This window comes from Papio anubis, chromosome 7, assembly GCF_008728515.1.
Source record: "Papio anubis isolate 15944 chromosome 7, Panubis1.0, whole genome shotgun sequence".
Classification (NCBI taxonomy): Eukaryota; Metazoa; Chordata; class Mammalia; order Primates; family Cercopithecidae; genus Papio; species Papio anubis.
In genome coordinates, this window is record NC_044982.1 from 161,247,869 (window position 1) to 161,261,940 (window position 14,072).

Genomic DNA, 14,072 nt, shown 5'->3' on the forward strand with positions numbered 1-14,072 from the left:
TAAAATTTACACACCTACAGCCACTGAGCACTGAGATTATTCTGGATTTTAACTTCTCACAGATACAAGAAGTCAAGACAGAAGCACAGGCGGAGGGTCTAGTTACTTTTGAAGGGAGTCCTATTGAAGGGGGAAGACTCAATTCGAAAGCAGAGTTTTGGAGCAAGAAAAGGAGAGGCAGAAAGCATGAGTGTCCCTGCTGGTCCCCTCCCCACTTCCGTGTCCTCGCTAAATCCTTACCCTGGTGTTCCCTAACTCTTCTCAGGCTAAGAACCACATTTCCCTAATCAGCTCATGTTTAAACAGTCTGGTTTCAAACTGGCCACGCTATAAACCACACCTTCATCATCCTTTGTCAGAGACCCAGCTAAACAAGACTTCTCTGGAAAGCACAGATCTGGGATAACACAGCAAAGCTCCTATTTCTCACGCCAGTTCAATACTTCTTAAGGTATAGGGTTTCTCTCAGACTGTAGGGAGAGCTTCCCTAGATTGCTTCTTCACACCTCTATCAGGAACGCATAACCACACAGTTTCATCAGACTGAATGGCAGGAAGATGGAATCTGACGCAGGTGAAACCTGATCGGAGCCTCCTCATCTCTCCCTGGAGCTTCAGAAAATGCCTACCTGCTTCCACCCCTGCCCCTCCCTCTAGCTGTATCATTCATACAGCTGAATGAGAATGAGACCACGCACAACCTCTCTGTTCACACCCTGCAATGGCCACGTATTCGGCTCAGAGCGGAAGCCAGATTCCTCAGCATGCCCTGCACACTAAGAACGACCCTCCCAGGTCAGCTACACTCCGGCCATGCTAGCCTCCTTGCAGTCCCCTTGAAAAATGAGCTCTCTTGTAGGGCTTTTGCCCTCCCTAGGACACTCCACTCTGCATCTGTTGGTTAACTCTTTCATTTCCTTCAAGTTTTTGCTCACAACTCAATTCAGCTGAATCCTGTTTTGGTCACCCTATCTACTGTAGAAACCTGAGGCATCAAGTGCTCTGTAGTCATCTTACCTTCATGCACTTTGTTCACCACTCTCATTGCCTTCTTACCTACGATATAATATACATAAAATATAAATGCATAGTAATATAAATTCTGATTGTAAACTCCATGAAATCAGGTCGCTTTATTTTGCACACTAATATATCCAAGCTCCTGGGACAGTGCTTCCTATGTAGGGGGTATTTGAGAAATATTTTTAAATATGTAAGTGAATACTTAGGTCTCAGGGTTAAGACACTTAATATGAAATGACAGTTTAGGAAGCGTGAGTTGGTTGGGAGAAAAAGCAAAAGAAAAAAGTGGCACAGCAAAATTCTTAGGCTCAGAAATAATCTTCCCAAACTCTGTGTGTGTGTGTGTGTGTGTGTGTGTGTGTGTGCACAAAGAGGGTAATGCCATCACAATGAAGACTTTGTAAAGAATGATGAAGTCTGTAAGGCACCAGAAAGACAACTCAAGAAGCCGGACGTGCAGGCTTGCTGCCGCTCTCCTCCTCCTGCCTCAGGAAGCCATCCTACACGATGTTCACCAAGCTTGCTTCCCTGGAACCAAAAGTGCACACATTTGGGCATGAACTTCTTTTCCCTAGAAGGCCTCGATTTCACAATTGGTGGCCTCCGTTTTAGTATTTTGGTCTCTTCATGTCTGAATCACATAGCCTGTCCTCAGAAGTCCACTTCTGTCCCACAGCCAGGGAGGGCTTCGAGGGATTAGCTGCCTAGAATGAGCAACGGAGACTGGCAGGGGTTGTAGTTCCCTTTTTGAGATCTGGGCAAGGCTACCCGGGAGCCTTGGTTCTGTTCATCGGACCTGAGAAAAGCCTCTTCTGGGAGAGATATTTTTGACAGCTTGCAATACGTAAAATATGCCTACCCTTAGACCTAACCGTGTTATTTTTCCATAAATCATATTTTAAAGAGGAGAGAATAAGAATGTCCCACTGCAACATTGTGATAGTGGAAAAATTAGCAATGATCTAATTATCTATAAACAGATGGCTGACAACAAAACACAGTGTGTGTGATACTGTATAACACAGAGGTGAGAAAAAGAATGCAGGATCTACAATGCTGATATTTTACAAAGTAAGAACAATTTTAAATTTCACTAATAATAATTTTTTAAAAAAACCTGTTCTATAGTCACTTTTGATTACATTTGTAGAGGCATCAAACCCTTTGTGGATGCTGATCAATTTGTAAAAAGGATCACAAATTTTAAGTTAAATGAAGACGGGGAATTGACCATAGGACACTCATTAATCACTTTAAGCAACGCTGGATTATTTGACTATTTGCCATAATTACGAAAATCGTGGGTCAGTTTTAGATTCCTGTTCCACTGCTGTCCATCACCATCCTGCCTTCAGACCCTCGGCTTCAGCCCTGCTGCACCTATGGTGAGCCCGGTCGGCCGGACCTCTCTGCCCAGCCGCTCCAATTCAGCACCCGTTTCCCCAGCAGCTCCCAGGGCGTTTCTGAAGCAGTTCACTTCTCGCCCAGGACTCCCAGTTCTGATCGCTAGATGGCGCTGTAACCTGATTGAAAGAAGACTGTCCTAACAAAGGTAACTCACGGGGAACGAAAATCGTTTTCCAGCGGTCCATTCGGAGGGTGTTTGGGGTTTACTCCTCTCCTTCAAGGAAGAGGTGTTTGCTCTTGTTACATGTTTCGGTTGTTGTTAGATGTTAGATGATTCCGTTGATGAGGAGGGCAGAGGTCCCTCCTGGGGTTGACCACAGCAAAGAACTCGGACGTTGAGGTGCTCACCTTTAACTCACCGTTTCCTCAGACGCAGAATCCCAACCAGTAATCACAGTCTTGGGGAAATAAAACTTTTCTTGGGGACCTGCCATGTTGGAATCTCCATATATAAGTCAGATGGGGCAGCCTAAGAAGGGTTTACTTAAATGAACGATATAAAATGGCTAAAATTTTGCATCAGAAGGCTTTAAATGACAAGAATGGTCAATTAGAAAAATATTCTCTCAAAATTTAATTATCCTGAATTTAGCTGTTGTTACATTATGAGAAAAAATCTACCAAAAGTGGTTTCATTGCAAGAACTTTTGACTGCTGGTACCTACAGAGATTCTGATTTACAGATTTTCTAGTTGATTACTTCTGCAAATTCTATAAATATGAATAAGATTAGAAAAATTAGATTTGTGTTTCATCCAAGTGTACATCAAAAGTTATTCAAGCAATTTGGAATCTTCTAAATGGAATGAACTTGAAACACTGAAAATATTGTGTTGCTGTATTTGGCTAACATTTGAAAAAATTATAGCTACATCCCTATCTTAAATCCTTTCTAAGGTAAATCCCAGTGGTATAAAATCAGCAAAAGGTAGTGTGAAAAACAGTGAAAAGGAAAGCCATCTTGGTGGAGATAGCAGCAGCTTTTATAACTAGATTACATAAGGGACCTCTACGCATCAGAAAGAGAAAAAGTCATAAACCAGGGGAGATGGACAAATTATTTGAAAAACTACAGCAACATAGGAGAGGATTAAATACGTTCACTGGCAATTTGTATTTCCACGTGTCGTTCTACAACAATGTACCCAAGCACACATGCTGCCCTGCAGACACCAAGGACATCTGCCAGAGGTCGGGGTCACCAGGATGCTGACATTCTGGAAGTAAACAACATTAATGGACAGTAAGTAAATCATTTTATTTTCCAAACATTTAATTGTTTTGTACGATTGTGAATGTATTTTTATGCTTTAAGACTTCCTTAGATAAAGCACTGTAGGAAAATTGTAAATGACAGATAAATGTAAAAAGTTTTGTTACCTTTATCTGCAGGGAGTTGAAGGCAGTCACAAGTTATAAACATTGCAACATTTGTGAAATAAATATTTTGAAACAATTAAAATGTTACAGACTTTTCAGGTCATATATCAGGAGTATATGCAGAAAAACATGAGAAGTACATTCCCCCTATTTCACAGTAAAAATGGAGATGCATATATTTTTCCATTACAGAACAGTTTTATGTTCACCCTCACCAAATAACTAGGATCACCTTATCATTAGTTCTCTTACGTCTCTGTCCCACCCAAACATAGAAATGTCCACCCTAGGGCCTCGCTCCTATTCAGGCATCCAGCTGGACCTATCCATCCACAAACCCCTCTCTGGGCTCCTGGCCAGGGCAGGAATACAGCCTGGGATGGCATGTCTTTCAGAGTCACTGAAATATGTCAGAGGTTACCATGTGCTCCCTCAGGACTGCTGGGGGTTAGGAATAGAGCACGGGAATGTTTATTTGTGGTTTGTTAAGTTTCTTACAGAAGTCTGAATTGAAAACAGTGTCCTCTGACCCTCCTCAGGAGAGAGCACAGTGTAAAGGGAGATAAAGTGTCTCTTCCTGTGGTCACAGAGCCTTCACTTTCGAGCCTGCTTTAACGGGGTTTCCATTCCTATCCCTCCAAAGACTCCTGTATAGTCCTCCGCTTTCCTTCATGTTGTGAAATCTAAGGGGCATGCGCCACTGCTCATCTGAGTTGACCATATGGCAACCCTCAACTGCTAGCAGACCCTCTCCTGCCCACATCTCTACATGCTCCTGGGCTTCAAGAAAACTCTAGCCAGGACTTTTCTGCCTCTTTTCCTGCACTCCTCAAGGCTCTGCTGTCCTTGAATGAAGTCATACTCCCCCTTTTGAGCTCATCATTCACTTCTTGTGAAATCCCAGCTTCATGTTTGTTCCTCACTGCAAACCTTCACCTGTTTGAGTTCTCCCAGCACCAAGGGCAGGGTCCCGGCAAGATTTGAAGGGGAGGGAGTGGTGGGGGGAGACAGTACTTTCCTTCTCCCATCCCCTTGGCAACTCTTTTTTCTGGATGCCTGGTGTGAGCTTTGCTGAAGGGGTGAGGAGTCTGCAGGAGAGCGACTCTAAAAGCCACAGATTTCCTCAGCAGATGCAATTAGCACATCCTGGACTATAATAGACCAGAGTGTGGTGCCTGCAGCACAGGCCCTCCCTCCTCCCCTCACCCCAGGTCCACGTCCCAGCCAATGGGGGCCTCTGGTGGTCACAAAGGAATGGAGATGACCAGGTGCACATACCGAATTTTTTTTCCTGCTGTGCTGTTTATTCAGCCTTCCAGAATCTTCTTGTCACCCACCTTTAAATAACTCTCTTATGAAAAGAAGCAGCTGCCCTTCCTTTCCATGGTTATCTGGGTGCATTTTTTACCCTCCGTGAATCCAATATCTCTTCCAGGTTTGCACGATTAGGGTATTCACTTACTAGCTGGGGCGTGACTCCTCTTTGGCTACAACAGGCTGTCTCTCCCAGCGGCACATCAATATACTTTATGGCAGGACAGGGCATGATCTGGGGAGGGACCTCAAGGAGAGAACACAAGAGGGGGAGCCTCTGGGCTGCTGGGGATGCCGTTTTTCTGGATCTGGGTGTTGGATACACAAGCGTGTTCACCTTGTGAAAATTCACTGTTTTTACCCGTATTCAATTTTATGTAATTTTCTTAAAAGAAAACCAACAAGCAAACGAATTAGCAAAAAATAATAAACCAAAATATGAAACACAAACAAAAAATTACTTAGGGGCTTAAGCAGAGAAACAATCCAGCAAAAACACACACAGAGATACACATACACAACCCCCCAACACACACAGACACCGCCCCCCACAACACACACACACGGATACCAACTACTGCCCTAGCTCCACATATAAGGCGGCAGCCCAGGAAAGGGTGCAAGTAAGAACCTCAGTTCCATCAAGAAAATGCATGCCTGCCTGCCCACGATCCCTCCGAGCCCAGAAAGCTTGCTTTGTACCCACTGCTGACCATGTGCCCTTCCTTCTCCTTGTCACCAGGTACAGGCATGGATGCTATTTCCTTTTTTTTTTTTTTTGTTTTGAGACAGAGTCTTGCTCTGTCGCCCAGGCTGGAGTGAGTGGCGCGATCCTGGCTCACTGCAAGCCCCCCCTCCCCGGTTCACGCCATTCTCCTGCCTCAGCCTCCCGAGTAGCTGGAACTACAGGCGCCCGCCACCACGCCCGGCTAATTTTTTGTATTTTTAGTAGAGACAGGGTTTCACTGTGTTAGCCAGGATGGTCTCGATCTCCTGACCTCGTGATCCACCCGCCTCAGCCTCCCAAAGTGCTGGGATTACAGGTGTGAACCACCACGCCCGGCCAATGCCTTTTTTTTTTTTTTTTTTGACAGGCTCAATGTAAAACATTCTGGTTTCTATCTGGTCACTTTACACAGTATATGTTTTAAACATCTCATCAGAGACACCAGCTGGGTAAGGCTTTTAGAAATTGAAAGTCTTGTATGAAAATTGAGGCTAACGGCAGCAAAACTCACACTTCTGTACTCCAACCCTTCGTACCTGAGGTCACACTTCGTCTTTAAGGTGGCCTGAGGCCAGTCTTTAAGCCCTTTGGTTACTACTTTTGAAATCAGCCTCCTAGTCATTCCCAAGGTCAAATCCTCAGCCAGGGTTTGCTGTGTCTCTGTTTATTGTCTTTTCTCGAGTGTACATCACATTTTCCTGTTTCTTCATATGTTGCATCATTTTGGATGATTTCCTAGACAGTGTGAATGAAATTTTATAAACAATCTTGATTATGACGTGTTCTTCTGACTGTGATATGTTGTTACATATGTATGCATGCATACATTATATATATAAACAGGCAGCTAGCCTGGTTGAACAAAAACTGCAAACTTGGTCTCCCCTGCACTGGTGGAAACGGAAGTCTCTGTTCAGTCTCAGGTGAACTGCTTACAATCTTCCCTGTGTGCGTATTTCAGGCACAGTCAGAGTTGGGCAGCGTACATAAACAGGATTTAGGGCCCCCCAACCACGACTCTCTTCTTTCTGAGGCTGCACTCTCCCCCCATTTTCTAGCTCATGTGACTGCCCCAAACTCTATCCTCTGGTTTTTCATGCCAGTGAAGCTGCAGGTTTTTCCATTGGAATTTAAGCTGTCCTTCATGGCAGGGACTTGGAACTTCCCCCAGGCTGAAAACCATAAAACAATGAGAAACTCACCCAGTCCCATTCCCCTATAACCAAGTGTCTGTCTGTTTCTGACTGTCCCTAATGACTTCAGAGAGTTGCTGTTATAGTTTATCTTATATTTCTATTTAAAATTATGTACATTATTACCTTTAAATAATATATTTAAAACATTTTAAATATTTGTAATATTAATGTATTACATTACTGCTATATCAATTATATGCATATGAATATGAAATATACATCAATATGCTTTTAATGTAGAATAGTTGTAACAGTCACATTTACGCATTTACATGCTTATTTATTTAGTGGGTGTTACCTGCAGGGAGACTGCACCAACAGAACATACTTGGCCTGAAGCAGATCCCCGAGTTGGTTGACTTGAAGCACACATGGAGAAGCCCATGAACAGCTCCAAAGCTCCAAACATAATTAATTGTGAAGAGACAGTAAAGGAACATTTCTGTAAATGCATGTCAGGGCCTCCCTCCACATAGAAATGGCAGAAAATTGTGTTTTCACATAGCACAAGCATTGATGTGGGGTATGGGGAGAAGGGTTGGTGGGGAGGTGCAAAGACTGATAAAACATAAATAGTCCCTTTCCATGCAGCCACCAAAAAAAAGGACACAGGAGAAAGGAATACCCGGGAGAGGTCCATGAAGCAGGTGTGGGCCCAGGATAGAGTGCCCCCCCACGGAGGCCTGTCTGCTCACCTAACCCCATCACACCTCCTTGGTCATCCCTAGTGCTGAGGAATGAAACCTCAGAGGACTTTTCACCCTTGTCAAGAGCATGAAGACTGTTCTTTGTTTTAATAAACAAAACAAAACAAAACAGCTCATCCTCCAAATTCTATCCTAGCCTTTAGTCCCCTTCAGGGAGTTGGGGACCTGAATGAAGGAGGGCAGCAGACAGGAAACACAGCTCTGTTTTTCTTTTCTTTTCTTTTTTGTTTGTTTGTTTTGAGACACAGTCTCGCTCTGTCACCCAGGCTGGAGTGCAGTGGCTGGATCTCGGCTCATTGCAAGCTCCGCCTCCAGGGTTCACACCATTCTCCTGCCTCAGCCTCCCGAGTAGCTGAGACTACAGGTGCTGCCACCTCACCCGGCTAGTGTTTTTGTTTGTTTGTTTGTTTTTGGGTTTTTTTTGTATTTTTTAGTAGAGACGGGGTTTCACCGTGTTAGCCAGGATGGTCTCGATCTCCTGACCTCATGATCCACCTGTCTCGGCCTCCGAAACTGCTGGGATTACAGGCTTGAGCCACCACGCCCGGCCACAGCTCTGTTGCTCTGTTTTTCTTTCCTTTCCTTTCCTTTTCTTTCTTTCTTTCTTTTCTTTCTTTCTTTCTCTTTTTCTTTCTCTCTTTCTTTCCTTTCTTTCTTTATCTCCCTCTTTCTCTCTTTCTTTCTTTCCTTCTTTTTTCCCCTCTTAGAGATGCTGTTCTTTCCATTTAGCCTTCCTAAAGCATCTGGGCCCTCCAAATGCTGACCTCACTCCTCAGGAAAATTTAACATCAATTCTACTCGAGGCTTAAATTGTGGAAACCTTTTTTTGTTTGTTTCATTTAGTATAGATTTTCTTTCCACAGTGCCGTATGGGCTTCTTTCATCCCCCCTTTCATTAACCGCCCTTCATCACAATGCACAATGTGTTTTGCATTCCACTGGCACCTACCCTAAGGATGCCATCAGTCACTGGGGCCCTCAGTAGCCAATTGGCACCAAAGGACTGGCAACAGAGTGGAAAGAATATGGCAGCTTGACATGAAGCCATGCTCATTTTTTGATCAAAGAGTGATTAGACAGATGGAGTCTGAGGATCAGTGAACGGGGTGGGTTCTATGTCTTGATGGGCAAGAAGGTGGTCTCACAAAGGTCCCCAGAAGAGCGCTCAAACAGCAGAAGACCCCCATGGTGCACAAGCCTGTGTGCAGACTCTAGAGGCATCCTGGGAACATACCAGACCCCCTCACACCCTACATCACATAAAGCCACAATGTAATGATTTCCCCAAAACGGCAACTCCAAATCTACTCCCATTGCTTATCCCAAATCCTGAATTAATATTTGAGGATCTGGAGCGTACTCTCTAGTTAGCAATAATATCTGGGTTTAGAAGCCTGAAAAGAGAAATGTAGCCAGCAAGGTACACAGCTCATAGCAATATAATTCTACTTCCCTGCCTCCAAAGTCATCCTAAAAAGCCTGAGAAACTTCAGGTGTCATCTCAATCAACACCTTATAGCATGAGTCGTAGCTCACTCAGTATCTGCTTCAGGATCCCCCAAAGCCCATGTCCAACCCTAAAGCCCCAGAAGTTCATGTGGCCAGAGGTGCTGACGGTTGAGCAGGATGGATTCTGCAGAGTCCTATTAATTCCTACAGTGACAGACCGTAACCCAGCAGAAAAGCAGCCGAGAGGGAGCACTGCTCATATTTCTCAGATCTGGGCAAAGCTTCCTAGGATACATCTGTTTTCTTAATTCAGTCTTTATGAAGCCATTACTCACCTCCAAGGTCTTAACTCTTTGCCAAATTCCAAGCTCCTTTTCTTCCACTTCTCAAGCCATAAAATACGGGGGTTAACTTCAGACCCAAATCAAGGAAATCTTCTCCCCAGTAAAATAATAGTACCATATAATTAAATGTGTAAAAAGTAAAATAATTCGTGTGTAAAACGGGCCATATATATGAAACTATGCTAACTCGCATCTTGTACTTTTATACAGGAAATATGGTGAATTAGAAACGATCAATTTGTATGAAGGAATAAGCTGGAAGGAAGGGAATGGTAGTGGAAATCCTCCACACTTCTCAATTCATCTCTTTCCCAACTGCCTGATGCAGCTTCCATCAACAGAGAAGTGCTGGTGCTGAGAAGGCGCCCCTCCTGCTCCATGAAGATGCACTTGATCCAGAAAGGTCTGTTCCAACTTATCCACCACTCCTGTACTTGCTCCCCTCTTCCCAAATGCCCGACAACAGCTTTGGCCTCAGGGACACAAAGCTGCAGGCCTGAGTTGCACATTTCTGCTAAAAGTCCCCAAACCAAAAATTCTATGCATCCTATGGTCAATCATACTCTTATACTCAGCACAAGAAACCACCCCTGGTTCTGGACTGACAAGGCTTGTGGGGATCAGAGACTTACATCTAGAAATGCAATTAGAAGGGAGCACAAAATATGCATCCCATGCCTGAAGGTGCCAGGAAATCCAGGCACTGTCCTTTCCTTCCTGCATTCCTGGTGAATCCAATTTGTTTCACCCATCATGGTCTGAGCTCAAATTCAACCTTGCACTTTTTATTTTATAGCATGGAATATCAATTAAATCTGAGATTACCATATTCCACTCTGGCACATCATACTTTTATATAGACATAGTGGCAGATAGGCAGAGCAAGGGAGTTAACTCTTTGTGGAGATATTTCTAAGCCAGCAAGTGTTTTTATTTTTATTTTTTCTAATTTCTGGTTAAGAAACCTTGGTATTTGTGTTTAGTTTCCATGTATATGCCATTAACAAACTGTCTGAAAAAGAACTGAAGAAATGCAATACTATTTACAAACACCTACCAATAATTAAAATACCTAGAAACATACTGAATGAAGGAGATGAAAGATCTTTACAATGAAAATTATAAAACATTTATAGGCCAGGCGCGGTGGCTCAAGCCTGTAATCCCAACACTTTGGGAGGCCGAAACGGGTGGATCACGAGGTCAGGAGATCGAGACCATCCTGGCTAACACGGTGAAATCCCGTCTCTACTCAAAAATACAAAAAACTAGCCGGGCGAGGTGGCGGGCGCCTGTAGTCCCAGCTACTTGGGAGACTGAGGCAGGAGAATGGCGTGAACCCGGGAGGCGGAGCTTGCAGTGAGCTGAGCTCCGGCCACTGCACTCCAGCCTGGGCCACAGAGCGAGACTCTGTCTCAAAAAAAAATAAAAAATAAAAAATAAAACGTTTATAGAAGAAGATGAAGAGGACACAAATAAATGAAAATATATTAAACTTTCTTGGTACCACAAGATTCTGGACAGCCAAAGCAATCTTGAGAAAAAAAAAAAACGAAACAAAACAAAAACAGAGCTTGAGGCACCATACTACCTGATTTCAAAATGTACTGCAAAGCTGTAATAGCCAAAACAGCACAGTATTGGCATAAAAACACATACACCAATGGAACAATATAGAAAGCCCAGAAATAAACTCACATATTATAGCCAACTGTTTTTGACAAGGTGCCAAGAAGACAATGGAGAAAAAAATCTCTCTTCAACAAATAGTGTTAGGGAAAACTGGATATCCACATGCAAAATAATGAAATTTGATACCTATCTCTCACCATATGCAAAATTCACATCAAAACAGAGTAAAGTCTTCATGCAATACCTGACACTATGAAAATACAGAAGAAAACATAGAGGAAACACTTATAGAAGAAATCAAACATAAAGGAAAGACGTCAAGAGCATGAACAAAAGCAAAAATAAACAAACTGACTACATCAAACCAAAAAAGCTTCTGCACAGCAATGAGAACAATCAACAGAATGAAGACACAAGCTATGTAATGGGAGAAGATATTTGTAAACTGTACATCTGACAAAGGGTTATCTAAAACTTGTAAGGAACTCAAATAATTCAAAAGCAAAAATCAAAATATTTAGGTAAAAAACGGGCAAGAGACATAGATAGACAAGACATACAAATAACCAACAGGTATATGAAAAAAATGTTCAAGATCACTAATCATCAGGGAAATGCAAATAAAAATCACAATGAGATATCACCTCACCCAAGTTAGGATGGCTGTTACCAAAATGACAAAAAATAACAAATGCTGGCAAGTGTGTGTAGAAAAAGGAACTGTTGCGCACTGTTGGGGGTAGTGTAAATTTGTATAGCCATTACAGAAAACACTACGGAGTCCTCTCCAAAACAATTAAAAATACATCTACCCAGAAGATCCCACTACTGGGTATATACCCAGGAAAACATGTCAAAGGGACATCTGCATTCTCATGTTTATCGCAGCATGATTCACAATAGCCAGAATAAGGAACCAACCTGTGTCCACAAAGAGATGAACAGACAAATAAAATAAGGTCTGTCTACACAGTGGAATACTATTTAGCCATAAAAAATCCTGCCATTTGAGACAAGAATGAAACTGAAGGGCATTATACTAAGTAAAATAAGCTAGACACAGAATAACAAATATTGCATGATCTCATTTCTATGTCAAATTTAAAAAATGATCTTATAGAAGTTGAGAATATAATAGTGATTATCAGAGACTGGGGAGAATAGGAGGGAGAAAGAAATGAGACAAGGTTGGTCAATGGGAAAATTGTTATGGTTCAATAGGAGGACTAAGTTCTGGTACTATATTTCATGGGAGGGTGACGACAGCCAACAATAATGCATTGTATATTTCAAATAGCTGGAAGAGAGGATTTTTAATGTTCTCACAATACAGAAATGATAAATGTCAAGGTGACGGATATACTAATTACCATTGATAATAACACAATGTATACATGTATCTAAACATAACATTGTACCTCATAAATGTACAATTACTATATGTCGATAAAAATTCAATTTAATTTAGAAAGAAACCTAGGCACAGAGGGTGGGCATATTCATCAACTTCTTTTAAAATCATTAACCTTATTATTATAACTAACATACAACAAAGTTCATCCATTTTAAGTGTACAGTTTAATGAGTCTTAAAAATTGATTTCATCTGTATGACCACAATAACAATCAAGATATAGAAATTTTGATCACCCCCCCTCCAAAATTTCATCCTTCCCTTTGCATTCAATTCCCAAGTCCCAGCCCTAGGCAAGCCAATGATACGATTTTTGTTACAAAAGATCAGTTTCAGAAATTTATGTAAATTGGTATTACAGTATGATGTCTCACTTCTTTTACTTAGCAAATATTTTTGAGGTTCATTCATGTTGTGTGTTTCAGTGGTTTATTCCTTACTATAGCTTAGAAGTGTTCCATTTTATGGATATAACATGATTAGTTACCCATTCAATTGTTGATAGAAATTTTGGTTGTTTTCTGTTTGGGGATATAACTTATTCATATGGTAACTATATGTTTACCTCTATAATAAATTTCCAAACTGTGTGCTTTAAAAAGTTGTATAATTTGATGATCCTAACAGCAGTATATAATAATTTCATTTGTTTCACATTAGTGCCAACAATTAGTATTGCCAACCTCTTAAATTTTAGCCATTCTACTGGCTGCGTAATACCATTGCATTGTGGTTTTTTAAATTTGCATTTCTCTGATGACGACTCATGTTGAGCATTTTTGTGGAGTGTATTGGCCATTAATTTATCTTCTAGTGTCTGGTTAAGTATTTTTTTCATGTTTTATTGAATTGTTTGCCTTATATCTTAATTTTAAGATTTTTTTCCATATTGTAGATACAATTAACTTGCCAGATGTATGTATTATAAATACTTTCTCACAGTTTGTGGCTTGTCATTTTATTTCCTTAAAAACATCTTTCAAATAACACAATTTTTGGATCAAGTTCAGATTATTAAGTTTTCATTTATGGTTCAAAGTATGTCTCACCTAAAATCATGAACATCTTTAATACCTGGGTGTTGAAATAATCTGTGCAACAAACCCTCATGACACAAGTCTACCTATGTAACACACCTGTGCTTGTACCTCTGGACTTAAAAGTTAAAAATAAATAAATAATAAATAAATAATGTAGAAAATGGATAAATGTATTTTGTTAAAATATTTTCTCCTAGATGGGTTATAACTTTAGCTTTCATGTTTAGTACTACGGTCTACGTTGAGTTAATTTTGTGTTTGATGTGAGATAAAGATCACGGTTAGTTTTTCACCAAATGGATAATCAATTGTTGTAGTACTTGTTAAAAAGACTATCTGTTCCTGATTGAACTACCTTGGAAATGTTGTCAGAAAACAATTGACCCATATACGTATGAGTCTATTTCTGCACTCTCCATACTGTTCCATGAAGCTGCATG

The 14,072-nt window shown here is 41.4% G+C and overlaps 2 long non-coding RNA genes across 3 annotated transcripts in view; one reads left to right on the forward strand and one right to left on the reverse strand.

Moving 5' to 3' along the window:
- Positions 1-14,072, reverse strand: part of LOC103885656 — a 44,813-nt gene that overhangs the window by 8,306 nt on the left and 22,435 nt on the right. The window contains exons 2-3 of one of the 2 annotated variants that reach the window (XR_004185341.1): positions 6,388-6,586; positions 2,585-3,647 (exon numbers count right to left, since the gene is read on the reverse strand). This is a non-coding gene — a long non-coding RNA (uncharacterized LOC103885656). Of the gene's footprint in view, positions 1-2,584; positions 3,648-6,387; positions 8,036-14,072 lie in introns of those variants that run through there. The other variant, XR_002522976.2, reaches the window with a different exon arrangement.
- LOC110743657 overlaps positions 3,586-14,072 on the forward strand; it is a 43,365-nt gene continuing 32,878 nt past the window's right edge. Inside the window, exons 1-2 of the long non-coding RNA XR_002522975.2 lie at positions 3,586-3,673; positions 9,758-9,950. This is a non-coding gene — a long non-coding RNA (uncharacterized LOC110743657). The remainder of the gene's footprint in view (positions 3,674-9,757; positions 9,951-14,072) is intronic.